Source organism: Leuciscus leuciscus (genome assembly GCF_965113295.1).
Source record: "Leuciscus leuciscus genome assembly, chromosome: 9".
NCBI classification, from domain to species: domain Eukaryota; kingdom Metazoa; phylum Chordata; class Actinopteri; order Cypriniformes; family Leuciscidae; genus Leuciscus; species Leuciscus leuciscus.
Genome location: NC_138733.1, coordinates 10,483,070 through 10,497,281, shown reverse-complemented (window position 1 = coordinate 10,497,281; position 14,212 = coordinate 10,483,070). Strand labels below are relative to the sequence as shown.

General features: G+C 42.2%; 1 protein-coding gene, 1 long non-coding RNA gene and 1 pseudogene across 4 annotated transcripts in view; 1 reads left to right on the top strand and 2 right to left on the bottom strand.

The window, feature by feature from the left end:
- Positions 1–14,212, bottom strand: part of LOC309506215 (NACHT, LRR and PYD domains-containing protein 12-like) — a 239,496-nt pseudogene that overhangs the window by 109,414 nt on the left and 115,870 nt on the right. The window lies entirely within an intron of this gene.
- The window catches only part of LOC309506453, a 191,062-nt gene that overhangs the window by 132,738 nt on the left and 44,112 nt on the right, over positions 1–14,212 (top strand). The gene's annotated exons all lie outside the window — the stretch shown is intronic.
- Positions 1–14,212, bottom strand: part of LOC309506436 (NACHT, LRR and PYD domains-containing protein 3-like) — a 271,279-nt gene that overhangs the window by 238,324 nt on the left and 18,743 nt on the right. The window lies entirely within an intron of this gene.

Here is a 14,212-nt window from a genome sequence, read left to right as displayed (position 1 = left end):
TAGTTATAACTTCAAGAATAATGGAACAACATTCAAGACAGCTAAGATTGTCGATGTGTATTGCACAGAAAACTCGAAATCAGAGGCAACTGTAAGGAGTGTCGTGGCCACATTCATACAGTATAAAATGTGACGAAGAGCCTGAAATGAACAGCCCAATGGTGCTCAAGTGTTTAATTAAAAACACTGATGACTTCCTGCACACTGGCTGTTCCAAGCATGCAATGTCCGGTAACTTGCATAAGCAGATATTCGAAGAACTGTGTTGGGGTAGAATAGAACGTCTCAGGTTACGACTGTAACCTATGTTCCCTGAGAACAGGGAACGAGACACTACGTCAGAATGACGCTATGGGGAACGCCTCAGGCGTGACAGGTGTCTGAAATCAAATATCATCTCACAGCAATCATGCTGACCGGCGACAGCCCGTGAATCATTAGCGTGAATGATTAACGTGCAACCTGCAAGTATAAAAGGGGCGCTTTGCAAACATGACAACATCCTATCGTCTGAAGGGACTGTTGCAGGCAGGCCCCGAGGCATGGCAGGAAGACGTAGTGTCTCGTTCCCTGTTCTCAGGGAACATAGGTTACAGTCGTAACCTGAGACGTTCCCTTTCGAAAGGGAACTCTACACTACGTCAGAATGACGCTATGGGGAACGATATACCAACGCCACCATGCTAAGGGGAGTGCCTGCCAAAAGGCAGTGACAACTGTCAGAACCGGCAATTCAAATGAACGCTAGTACCACTCACCCCCAGGTCACACTGAGCTGTCAGTGACAGCACTCCCTACGGTCATAGCCCAAGCTAAATGACACCACAGAAAACCTCCATAAACATAGTTTAGTGAAAGGTCTACCTGGGCCTGCTCAAGGGCCAAGGACCACAACTTCAACTTCTTAGAAGGGGTCCCTTCTAGGGAAAGTGGCTAGGGAACCCCAGTCACTATTCAGGGGAACGTGCCGCCTGAAACGCCACCAGGCAGGCCTGACCTGGTGTCACTATATAAGACACTACAGTCTGGCCACTTCCTGTCTGTCCGAAGACAGAGCCTCTGGACACTTGCCTCTAGGAAGGCATCCAGCCCGAGGGACTGTGAAGCAGGCAGTGAACCACTCGGACCGGATCTCAGAGACGGGATATCCTGGAGAGTATGACTCAGCATAGTGCTTTACAACCCTTGCCAGCGAGGGGAGTTTCTCTACTCAATCCACGGATCAACTCAGTGTTTGTGTTTCAAAACACTGAGGAGGCCTGTGAGGGCCTAAGGGCTGATCTAACTGGGAGGCCTCAAGAGAGGCCTACGACCGACTGACCAGACTCAGGAGACCACATACTCATACTGACCCTCAGTGAGGGGAGGAGCATTAGATCTACCTGGTAGGCAACCAGGCTGTAGCAGGAAAAAGAGGTTCCAGGAGGGAACCCGTAGCAGAGAATAAAAACTTGAGTCGAGCCAGGGCGCAAGCTCACCTTCGCTAGCTGCCTGATAAGGTCTGCTAAACTGAAAGTAAGCGGCCACTAGCTTACAAAAACCCAGCACCACTGTGAAACTACTCTCAGGGAGACCTGGAGAGGCCTTACTACCTGACAACCACAGTATGTGGGAGCTCACTTTCAGAGAGGCCTGGTGAAGCCTACTATCTGATAACCACAGAACGTGGGAGCTCACTTTCAGAGAGGCCTGGGGAGGCCTACTACCTGACAACCACAGTATGTGGGAGCTCACCTTCAGAGAGGCCTGGTGAAGCCTACTATCTGATAACCACAAAACGTGAGAGCTCACTTTCAGAGAGGCCTGAAGAGGCCTACTACCTTAAAGACCATGCTAAGTGGAAACGCACAGTAAGTGGGAGCTAACCCTCCAGGGAGGCCTGGTAAGGCCTACTACATGACAACCACAGTATGTGGGAGCTCGACTTCAGGGAGGCCTAGTGAGGCCTACTACCTGATAACCACAGTGCATGGGAGTTCACTTACAAAGAGGCCTAGAGAGGCCTGCTACATGACAACCACAGAACGTGGGAGCTCAACTTAAGGGAGGCCTAGTGAGGCCTACCACAGTGCATGGGAGTTCACTTACAGAGAGGCCTGGTGAAGCCTACTATCTGATAACCACAAAACGTGGAAGCTCACTTTCAGAGAGGCCTGGAGAGGCCTACTACCTGACAACCACAGTATGTGGGAGCTCTCCTTCAGAGAGGCCTGGTGAAGCCTACTATCTGATAACCACAGAACGTGGGAGCTCAAGAAAAAAACACATTAAGTGGAAACTCAAAGTATGATGGAACTCAACTCCAGGGAAGCCTGGTGAGGCCTACTACCAGAGAACCATGACATGAAGGAGTTTACTTTCAGGGAGGCCTGGAGAGGCCTACTACCTGAAAACCACAGCTGACAGTGGGCCAGACTGGCAGTCCAGTTGACTGTCTATGGGGCTTTGCCTTCAGGGAGGCCTTATGAGGCCTACTACCTGATAGTTCAACCTCAGGGCCACTTAGTACCACAGTATGAGGGATTCAGCCCTCAGGGAGGCCTAGTAAAGCCTACTACCTGATCCCCACAAAAAATGTGGGAGCCCATCTTCAGGGAGGCCTGAAGAGGCCTACTTCCTGAAACGGTCTAATCAGCTGGATGTGTACTGCTGCTGGGGACTCGCCTAACAGGGAGGCCCGGTCGAGCCTACTAGCTGATAGCGAGTCTTTCTGCTACTTTAATGAACACTGCTGGAACCATACTAATAAAAAACTTTCCTAAAGTTTTGACCTAGTGTATGCTCCACAATGTTGTGACCCACCTCCGAGGAGGCCTGTTAAGACCTACTACTCGGTAGTGAGTCTTCTGCCCGAACTACCAGGGCCAACCAACGAAGGTGAGCTGGCCTAGGAGCCCTATCTTAGGGGCTACCCGGTCAAGGAGGCCTGCTGGGGCCTACTACCTAACTGTGCAGCCTTCAAGGCAGAAAAACTGTTACTACAGCGCTTACAGCATCCTGGTACCTAACCACATCGCCAAAGGCAGTGTACTCAGCACAAAGCAAAACCCTCATAGCAGGGGAGTACAACATACGCCACTCTGCCTAGTGGAGGCCCCATTTCAAGGGCCTACCTACTAAATGCATGGGCGTCAGCTCATGGCAATGCCCTGGCTTCAAGGGAGCGGAGTTCAAATACCGGAATGAAATGTAGTTAGAACTGCCTGCTCAACCGGAGCCATCGTGGTGTGAGGTAGATAATACAGAGCTGAGAATGGATTACTCAAAACTACCCCGCGTTTAGTGGGGGAGTAACACCATATGCCCCTGAAATGTTAGACAGGGAGCGGGCCTGCAAGTGGCTCCAAAGGGTAACAGGGATTTGTCCTGTGCCCAGCCTGGGGAAGCGGGGCTTGCTTGCAAGCCAACCAACCTTCACCCCTCGTTCGAGTGGCTCAGCTCAACGGGCTGAGTGGAGCCAGCTCTAGAGGCCTAATCCAAGTAGCTCTGTTCGGCAGGGTCTGGCAAACTATCACATCGCAGAGCGAAAGACAGCCTAACCCTGCCTGAAGGATCATACCTCAACTACCACCCTGCATTACTCTACCACCCCTGAATGCAGTGAAAGGGGCGGGCCTTGGCCAACAACTCCCATTTAAGGGAGGAGGCTGAAATCTAGGGGAGGAAGCCTAACACATAATGAATGTGGCAGCTATACTTAGCAGAACGCCTCCAACATCCCAAACCTAGCCTAGGCCAGCTACAGAGGCGGCCCGGGTTAGGGCCGACCTACAAGCATGGATCTACCTGAGAGCTCGGAGGAGCCACAGCCTACTTGATTGAGAGGCTGTAAAACACTCACCTACTGACACCTTACAGAGCTCAGGGGAGCGAAGTACTCAGGATACCAATGTCACAAACCAATAGGTAAGACATAAGATCTATCTGAAGCGCCAGCGTCAGTCTAAACCTAAAGCAAAAAAGTTCTTTTTTTTCTTTTTTTTTAGGAAGACCAACTACTCTACCCCAGGGTGGCTAACAGCCCTGCGGCTAAAAAGAAATGAGCGGTGGCCCACCACGCATAAAAAATGTTATGACAGGAAGGCCATCACATACTCAAAACGGAAGCCAATTCTCCTTGAGCTTCTCGTTAGATCGTTCCAGCCACCAACTGGGGAGGCTTCAGGGCCCTGAAGTCTCCATACTTTACCTTCTTATTCTAAGAATGACCCCTAGGTCTATACAGGGAATAAGGCTTCTGTAGAGAGATACAAATAAGTGTTAGTTATACACATAAATTCTCCAAAAACCAAAAAAGTTCACCTGCGGCGTGCGGAGTGAAGACTTCACCAGAAAGGTCTCAACGAACCTGGGGTCCACCACTTTTACATGCCTAAAAGAGGCACTCACATCAACCAGTTGCTACGGCGGGCCATCAGAACATAGTTCTCATCATAGGCCCAACCCCAGGACTGGTGTAACGCAAACGCCTGGGGAGTAAAGAAGAGGGAGAGGGCCGGTAGAAAAAGCCCTCCAGGGAGGTCATACCCTTACTTCCGCTGAGCGCTGCTCCGCTTGTGTTGAATGACCTCCCTTAAGTCCCTCTTCTTGCGGGAGGCTCGCCTTCTCTGCGTCCTACTCCTCCCTGGAGGGGGCGCACGAGAGGCAACACTAGACCTCTGGCCCTGTCTATGGTCCTCGGACCAAGACGGACCAGGTCCTCCCGCCTGCCTGGGCCGGGGCCCGGATCTCAGCGGTATACAAGTTTTAAATGCGGCTGAGCGCGCCTTCGCCTCCCTAAACTTTCCAACCACCGCCTCAACGGAGGTGCCGAAAAGTTTAGTGGGCGAAACTGGTGAATCAAGGAGAAGGGCCTTTTCCTTCTCCCCGATATCAGCCAAGTTGAGCCACAGATGCCTCTCCGTGGCCACCATCGCCGCCATCGACCGGCCGATCGCGGCAGCAGTCTGTTTAGTGGCCCGGAGAGACAAATCTGTGGTCCGGCGCAACTCAGCGACCGCCTCAGGGGACAGCCCCGTCCCCTGGTCGAGATCCCGCAGCAGATCAGCTTGGTAGGCTTGGAGCACTGCCATGGTGTGAAGGGCAGCACCAGCCTGACCTGCTGCCATGTACGCTCTGCCATTCAGGCGAGCCGTGACTTTAAGAGGCTTGGATGGCAGAGTCGGAGCTTTTAGTGTCGACGCCCGCCCAGATCGTCTAACCGGCCGCGAGCGATCTCTCCCTGAGCGCGCCGCCATGGCAACTGAAGCTTGTCAGTGGCGCGCTCCATAACTTCCACCAACTCAGCGTACATGGGGCAGGATGGCTGACGAGGTTGAGGATCTGATTCATCCTCCTCAGCCATCTCTTGCCCAGCCTGAAGAGCACTCGCTGCAGTATCAGTAGGAGAATCTTCTCCGTCATCCACCTGCAGCTCACTCTCGTCAGCCGATGACTCGTCCGAGAGGTGAACAACCCTCTCGAGACTGTCAGCGAGCTCCATCTGGGAGCCCCATGAAGCGCGTCGCCGCTCTGCCTCGGCACGAGCGGGACCCGATCCGCGAGGACCAGATGCTGAACTCTCTCCCCTCGAGAAGAGAGCCAGACGAGAGCGGAGCGTTCTCATAGGAAAACACTCAAGTTTTGCACAGGATGCTCCCTCGAGAGCATCCCGTGCGTGCTCTTCACCCAGACAGTACACGCACATCTCGTGAGTGTCACCCGGCGACAAAAATCTTGGGCACGGGTCAACACATTTGACAAATTTAGAACTTGCCTTGGACGTGCGTTTCATTTCCTTGCTGGAGTAGACGTTTTTAATTACAGACAAAAACAGTCCCTGAAGACGAAAAAGATGTTGTCATGTTTGCAAAGCGCCCCTTTTATACTTGCAGGTTGCACGTTAATCATTCACGCTAATGATTCACGGGCTGTCGCCGGTCAGCATGATTGCTGTGAGATGAAATTTGATTTCAGACACCTGTCACGCCTGAGGCGTTCCCCATAGCGTCATTCTGACGTAGTGTAGAGTTCCCTTTCGAAAGGGAACCCTATGTATGGAGGGCATCAGAGGCAGCAAAACTGATGGATTTTGGAGATCCTGAGCCAAGTCATCTGCCTAATTTGGCACCCTGCGCAAAGCAAAGCAAGAGAGAAATTATTTCGAATTAGGCGATAAGGATCCTATTTTGTCACTGCAGATGTTAAAATACAGTGCACCTCACAGTGGTAGTTTTTAACTATTGGAGTCAAACACAAATGTATATGTACAAGACATTATCAAAGACATCTACTAACCCCACTGTGAGTTTTCATGCAACTGACTCAGTGGTGAGGAAACTACAGAGACCAAATGGCAAGTCTGGCCATATATTCCTATATCAGGGTGTTTTGGCAGGGGATGAAGGCTCAAGTGTCCTCGTGGTGCAAAATTTGTGACAGTGACAGAAAAACAGTAAGTCCCGCCTTCCTTGATTTGATTGGCTATCTCGATCATTTTGACATTGACGAGCGCATTTAGACCACTGAGGCAGAGCAGCCTGAAAATGTAATTATCCTTAAAATGTAACTTTTAAAACTTGTTGTCATCCTAACAACAAACAGCTTTACTCATTCTGCACTAAAATGATAACTCCTAAACTCCACCTATGACCGCAGGATTAAACCATTGCAGTTTCAAAGGAGTGCAGTAACAATCCTGACGATCATTAATTTACAGAGAAGGACCAGGCGTGAAGGACCTGGCTGCAGCCTGCATATCGGGGCGTGGCTGCTAGTGTCGCCCCACCCCATACATACTCTGATTGGCTCCATTGTCTTTCATAGGCATCCATGAAAGAAAATGTGTTCGTAGTTGGTGTGAGAAGGAGTATGTGATTTAAAAAAACTGGAAAAGCTGTTCAGTTTCACAAAGCCTTACTTTTAATGCACAGAAGGGGAAAAAAAACATCAGCCTGTATCTCGCATGTCCCTGAAATTATTGTTTTGGTAAGTTACTAACGCACAAATGACCCCAGAACATTTAAAAAAAAAGAAGAAGAAAAAAAAGAAATTGGCTGATTATCCACAGCACCGGATCCGAGGGTATTCAGGTGAATGAAATGCCTGTGAAAGCTTTTTTCATATTTGTCAGTAACCAGGTTTTGTGTGCCTTTATTTAAAGGACAGGGAGGGCATGTTTGACCCACACTTTCAACCTCATTACCTGACTGGTTATCTTTTGAAGTCTTAACACAGTTTCACATACTATCCTGTCAATGATCAGTCAATGACTTCAAAATAATTTAGAAAACATAACTGTTTGTGTGTTAGTAGATCAGTCAGATACTGTTTGTCTATAAGTGTGACTTCCAGAAATTAATGGAAGTAATTATGAAAGAAGGAATGAAAATCCAGATATTGTCAAAGGATTCACAAACTTATTCTTGCCACCGTATAGGCTACTGTATACATATTGAAATGGCTCTTTGTTTAGATGCATCAGATCTAAATTTGTCCCATTGGCAAGGCCTCATGTTAAAGGACAAGTTCGGTATTTTACACTTAAAGCCCTGTTTACAGATCATATCTGATGAAATAGAACGGTTAAGATTAAAATTCGGACACATGCTGCTGTCCCGAGAATTTTAGGTTTATTTCGCTTCACCCCCCCACCTCCTCAATGGTTGTCTATATGCACTGGAACATTCCGTCCTAAAAACACATTAAACTTTCGTTTACAAAGACGTGAAACTCACCGAGTGGTCAAGGGTGTTCACTGATATGTGCACTCAAAAATCGCTGAAAAAGATGCATTCCAACAGGTTTTATCGTAGTTTTTGTCCAACTCCATTGACTCCATAGGACGTGCTGTGAGACCGCAGCACCTTTACGGTATTTCTCCGCCGCTTCTTCTTCTGCTTCTTCTGTGTATTCAATGAAATGCCCGTGGTTTGCTTGCAATTGGCAAAGGTGCATTATCGCCACCAACTGGGCTGGAGTGTCTATTATTCAAGCTCTCAACGGAAGAATCACAGGTGTGACGCGTTTGGCAAAATAGGTCCACAAAAGCGAAATAAACCTAAAATTCTCGGGACAGGAGCATGTGTCCAAATTTTAATCTTAACCGTTCTATTTCATCAGATACGATCTTTAAACAGGGCTTTAAGTGTAAAATACCAAACTTGTCCTTTAAGTGTCTATGCTGTCTCCTGCTGCTCAAACACACTATGATCATTCCATTATCTTCACTTTCTTCTTCACAACTCAAATCTGCAGTGATCTTTCTAAATATTATACTTCTTAATATATATGCTTATAAATGTATAAGTATTAAATAAATGTCTACTAGCACAAACTCCCTTCCTGTCCTTCACCTCAAGTGAGAATAGTGTTAATTGTTGCACTTTTGTGTTTTGCACAAAATTTGAAATGTTTCTTTGATCTGAAATGATCTTTGACATCACCAGTCAGGGTGTCAATTACATTTTAGCTTACAATTGAATATGGTTAAGCCAGAGGTTGTTGATTGTTGATGCATGTTGATTTATGATACATAAATATAATTCTATAATTTATGTATTATAATTGCATAATTTTAACAGTGGTGTATTAATTGTTTTTTTTTTAAGATCTGTAATGCAAATTTGTCTGAATATGTACATGGGCTACTGTTAGTCAGTACACTGTAAATACAATACACTATAAAAAAAATTATTAGAGTAGGCCTACATTGTATGCAATGCTATTTCAGTTTTTCTAGTTCAACCTTTACATTTAATTCAATGTTATTTCCGTTTCTTTGTAAGTGTTTGAGAAATTCATTTAAGTCTACAAAAACATCCTCCAGCACTATTGTTATGAAGCACAGTTATGTAATAAATGTCAACACAGCATATTAAGTTCATATTGAATTATTATTTTTTTAAACATAATGACATGATTTCTTGTAATAATAATGCCAAATTAAACTAGAAGATGGCACAAAATGTTTTGATTTTTCGAGATAACTGAAGGAGAAATAAAATGCAGCTTAGTCGTACAATGTATGCAGTTCACATTTAAAAAAAATAATGGCAAACATTTTTTCTCATCTCCATCTCTCTAGTTTAATCAACATCACACTAGAACTAGCAGTGACATCTTAGCCATTTCTGAGAAGTTATTGGAGTAAAAAGGAGGTAGCATAATTGTGTGTCAAATCACATTTATTCTACAGCGCTTTATACATAATAGATCAGATGCACTGGATTAAACATGAAAACAGAATCAATGATGCAAACTTTTATCAAAAATGAGACAAATTCAGGTCTAAAAAGACAACATTATCATTATTATGTGTGTGCGAGCAAGTAACATTTCATAGAGTGTAATGTTATAGTTTAGAGTATATAGTTACTAATAATTCACATTCAGTTAGGGATGGCCGATATGACCAACATCTTGCTTCCTAATTAAAAACATTGCATTTAGCGATAATGATACATACTGCAGTTATCACTGTTATTTTTGTTATAAAAAACAAGAACAAAAAAGCAAATTTCAAACAATAGGACAATAGAACAAAGATACAAATTAAATAAACAAATGTTTCAGACACAGTAGGTTTATTTAGCATGTAGTAAAAAATACTACAGAAATTTAATAATCAAATGTAAATATAAACCACAGCAAAGTCTTCACCCTATGAATACATTGAATCTAAAGACAAGAGCAAATTCAGTCAAGAGCAGTGAGTGATTTTCTCTTTGTCTTATGTTGTTGGATTAACATTAAAGGATTAGTTCACTCCAGTAGGCCTGTCACGAAAACTACTTTTTGTTGTGCGATATATTGTCCCAGAAATAATTGCGATAAACAATTTTATTGCCATTTTAAGACCATTTAATGCCACTGAATATAAATCATAATATAACAGCATAATAATGCAAGGCCTACACACTTTCAAATGACAGCAATCATTCTTTAGATCATGGAAATAAAGTGTAAAAAAATGTAATATCCTAAATAAAGAAACTTGAATAAATAGTAAATAAACATTTTCAAAAAAAAAATAATAATATGCACTTGCATAAGCACAAAAGGCACTTTTTGAAATGTTCTATTTTCAGATTTTTCCCTGGCTTTCTTTTCTCTGTAAAGTAAAGGTGCTTTAAATTGCTGAAAACACAAACCCTGCTTAGCAGTCAGATGTCCGTATGAACAAAGGCACAGATGTCTCAACAGGCCTTATCTGCTGATAAAACTCTTTACGCCGTGACGTTTATATTTGCACCAGAACAGTGGATTGCAGCTTTGAAATCAAGTGTATTTGAACTTGTTCTTTCAAACTGTCTGTAGTTGTCAGGAAAACACTATAACGGCCCAAAGACGCCTTTTTCACCTGTCGATGACCGCTCTGTGTATGAATAAAACTATCCATCATGAAGGAACTGCCCGAGCCACGCTTTTGCCTCTGACACGGAGAACAGACAAGATGACAGCACGATAGGCAAAATGTTGGTGACATTCATTATCATGTGAAGATAACGGGCGATATATTGCATCACCAAAAATGATTGAAGTCATGTACATATATTGTGCGATAAGTCGATATATTGATTATTGCGACAGGCCTACACTCCAGAATTAAAATTTCCTGATAATTTATTCACCTCCATGTCATCCAATATGTCCATGTCTTTCTTTCATCAGTCGAAAAGAAATTAAGGTTTTTAAGGAAAACATTCCAGGATTTTTCACCATCGTCTTTAGAGTCTCTGCTGCTTTACAAATTGAAAGAGCCTTATCCAGATCCAAATCCTGTTCTCCAAGTAACCACTTCCTCCATACATTATCAGGTATTCCAAACACAATTCTATCTTTAATCAGGGAATCTCCAAACTCACGTTTTACTCGCATATCTTAGCTCAGTAAGACACTGATCAATAGTCTACCCACTTTTCTGGGTGCCTCACATAGGTAACATTTCTCTTCGGTATGCTTCAAGTCAAACTTATCCATTTTTGACTACAATCTCAAACAAAGTTATTATATACACTTAATCGCCAACCACATGAAGAAGTAATGACTTTTCTGTCTTTCGATCTCCATTAATTGCAGATAAAAACAGAAGAAATCTTTGTATAAATCGTCTGCAATTTTCAGTAACATTACTGGAGAGTTGAAGCTACAACCCTTCCATTTTCCCTGTGTTTTCTTGTCACACGTGTGCGTGTAATCCTCAGACTTTTCTTTTCACTTTTATAGTCCGCATCACCCATGTGTTCCTTTCAAAACTACTTCTGACACCATGTTTTAATTTGAAGAGGAACATTGACATTTATTTATTGCTGCCAAAACAGTGGCGTGCTGCCACCATACACACTAGGCCATCTCTGCTTATTCTTTTACTCTCCACACATGCGCCAACATATACTTACCAGGATTGCCACTACTCTGTAAAACAAACCATCATCATTACAGTGTGTATTAGTCCGTTCAAGCGCAATTAGCCATGGAAGAGAACTGAATTCAGGGTCACATTCTGAGAGAGGCGGCCTTCTGTGCGCGTTCTTCAGGTGTGTGTCAGTCAGCGCAAGCACCACAGGGACTATCAGAAAGTTGCAAATTATTCCTTAAGTGTGTGGGGGCGGAGTCAGTGCGGATGCCTTCTCAGTAGCTTAGTGTCAGGCAAATACGAGAATCTCATCGGATACTTGTAAATCCTAAAATAAAACACAGTCACCGGTAAAATCAGAAATTCATTTTAAATACTAAACGTCTCAAATATATATTAACTATTTCAATACAAATCAATTATAAACAAGCCAAATCTTTCTGTTTATCACATATGCAAAAAGAAACTGTCTGAGCCAAAAATTTGTTATAAGGAATTAGTGATTTCTTGACTGAAATCGAGTACAAATTAGGCCAGAATAATACATGAGCCTTTCTTTGTAAAAACTACCAGTTCTATGAATGTTATAATGTACAGTATGTACAGTATAAGTTCATTTACAATAACAAGAAAAATACTGCAATTAAGTGTTTCTCAAATTGACAAAAGTTTTAAACAGGCATCTTAAATCTTTTTGGACACACTATTACATTACAATGTAGAACATGTTTAATCAAAACGGATTTTTAAACAATGTAATCACATCTTAATATATATATATATATATATATATATATATATAATAGATGTGATTACATTGTTTAAAAATCAGTTTTGAATAAACAAGTTCTACATTGTAATGTAATAGTGTGTCCAAAAAGATTTAAGATGCCTTTTTAAAACTTTTGTCTATATATATATATATATATATATATATATATATATATATATATATATATATATTTAATATGTCTATACTATAAATATATTTCATGAGATACTGTGAGTCTCCCACTGTTTGTATAATGTGCGAAATTAACAAATGCATTTGTGCAATCTTTTTCAAGGTCTTTATTAATCTTCTAATACCTTAGATATATATGATGCAGTATTTGAATTGTCACATTGTGAGCACATACTGTAATTAGGAAAAGCTCATTTAAAATGAATTTACCCATCTACTGGGAATTTTGGTGCATGAAATTGTGGCACATTTTACTGAAAACATCAGATCAGTCACATTAAAATGAGCAGACTAAACTGAAACTGAAGATGAATTAAAGACTCTTATGTTACAGTACATTCTTCATGAAAAAATAGCCATATAACTATTTAAAATGTTCAGCTACATTAATTTAAAATAAAAACATGAGTATTTATTTGTAATTATTAGTACTTACAGTAGTGTCTCTAGTTTAAAATGTGGAGAATTATTTAAAGTAAGGAGAAGTTCAGGTCCAGAATCTCCTAGTTTATTCAGAGTCAGATCCAGCTCTCTCAGGTGTGAGGGGTTGGATATCAGAGCTGAAGCCAGAGCAGCACAACCTTCAATTGTGACACCACAACGACTCAGCCTGTAGAGAACAATGACACACTGTTGTAGGGGATAGAGATGTGCAGTACTGCTGCTGCTAGTTGGCACTGGAAATACTAGTCAGTCGATATTGTTTCCAATTAAACATTTAAATATTTTATTTACAATATTATTAACAATCATTTAAAAAAATAAATTGAACAATACAATTATTAAAAAAGTTTAGGTTTTGGATGCTGCTTATAATGTAACAAATGTAATGTAATATTATGTTAATGTATATTATAATGTTTATTATATTGTAATGCAGTTAGTAACATATTTTGTTGTAATACTAGATTAAGTTTCTTAATTTTAGACTTAAAAAAGAAAAGAAAATCAAAGCTGCCAATTATAGAAGCTTTTTCCGCCACAAAAAAAAAAAAAGTAATTGCAACTTTTTATCTCACTTTCGGACTTTTTTTCCTCTCAATTGCAAGTTTATATCTCATAATATATATATAAATATAATATATATATATATATATATATATATATATATATATATATATATAAACAATATATATATTATCAAAAGAAAAAAAAAGACAGGTGGGCTTTTGGTTTTATAAATACGCTTGCCTATTGAAGCTTGTTTCCATATACAGTATGTCTAGGCAAGCGTAGTTGAGATAAATGTATAATATTTTGGATAATGTATTTTTTTTATGTGTGTGTGTGTGTGTGTGTGTGTGTTTATATATATATATATATTATAACACAAGTGGTGATAAACACTGACAGGGGCATCGCTCAGGGGTGAAAAGGGGTACTGTGTGTACTGTGCAGGAGAACATTGGAGGGCCTGGAACGTGTTTTGCACCGATGGGGCCTAAAGCAATCAACTGTACAGGGGACCCAGAAAACTGAGCGACGCCCCTGACCACTGCTGTGTTGGTTCATAACAAAATTATATTAAATTCCATCACGTTTATTCATCTGAGAGATGATCTTACCCCAGTATCTCCAATTTACAGTCAGGATTCTTGAGTTCAGCAAAGAGAAGCTTAACTCCTAAATCTTTAAGATTATTCCCAGACAGACTCAGTTCTCTCAGGTGTTCAGGGTTTGATCTCAGAGCTGAAGCCAGAGCAGCACAACCTTTATCTGTGACGCCACACCTGCTCAACCTGTGGAGAACAACGACACACACTTCACTCTCTCAGATCACAACACACAGTCCTATATAGGGTTGTGGGGATGCTGTAGCCTATGATCTCAACAAATTTATCAGTGTCATTTATCCTGAGAAAGCCCCCCACCCACACACACTTTTCAGATTGTTCCTATGTAACATAATAATA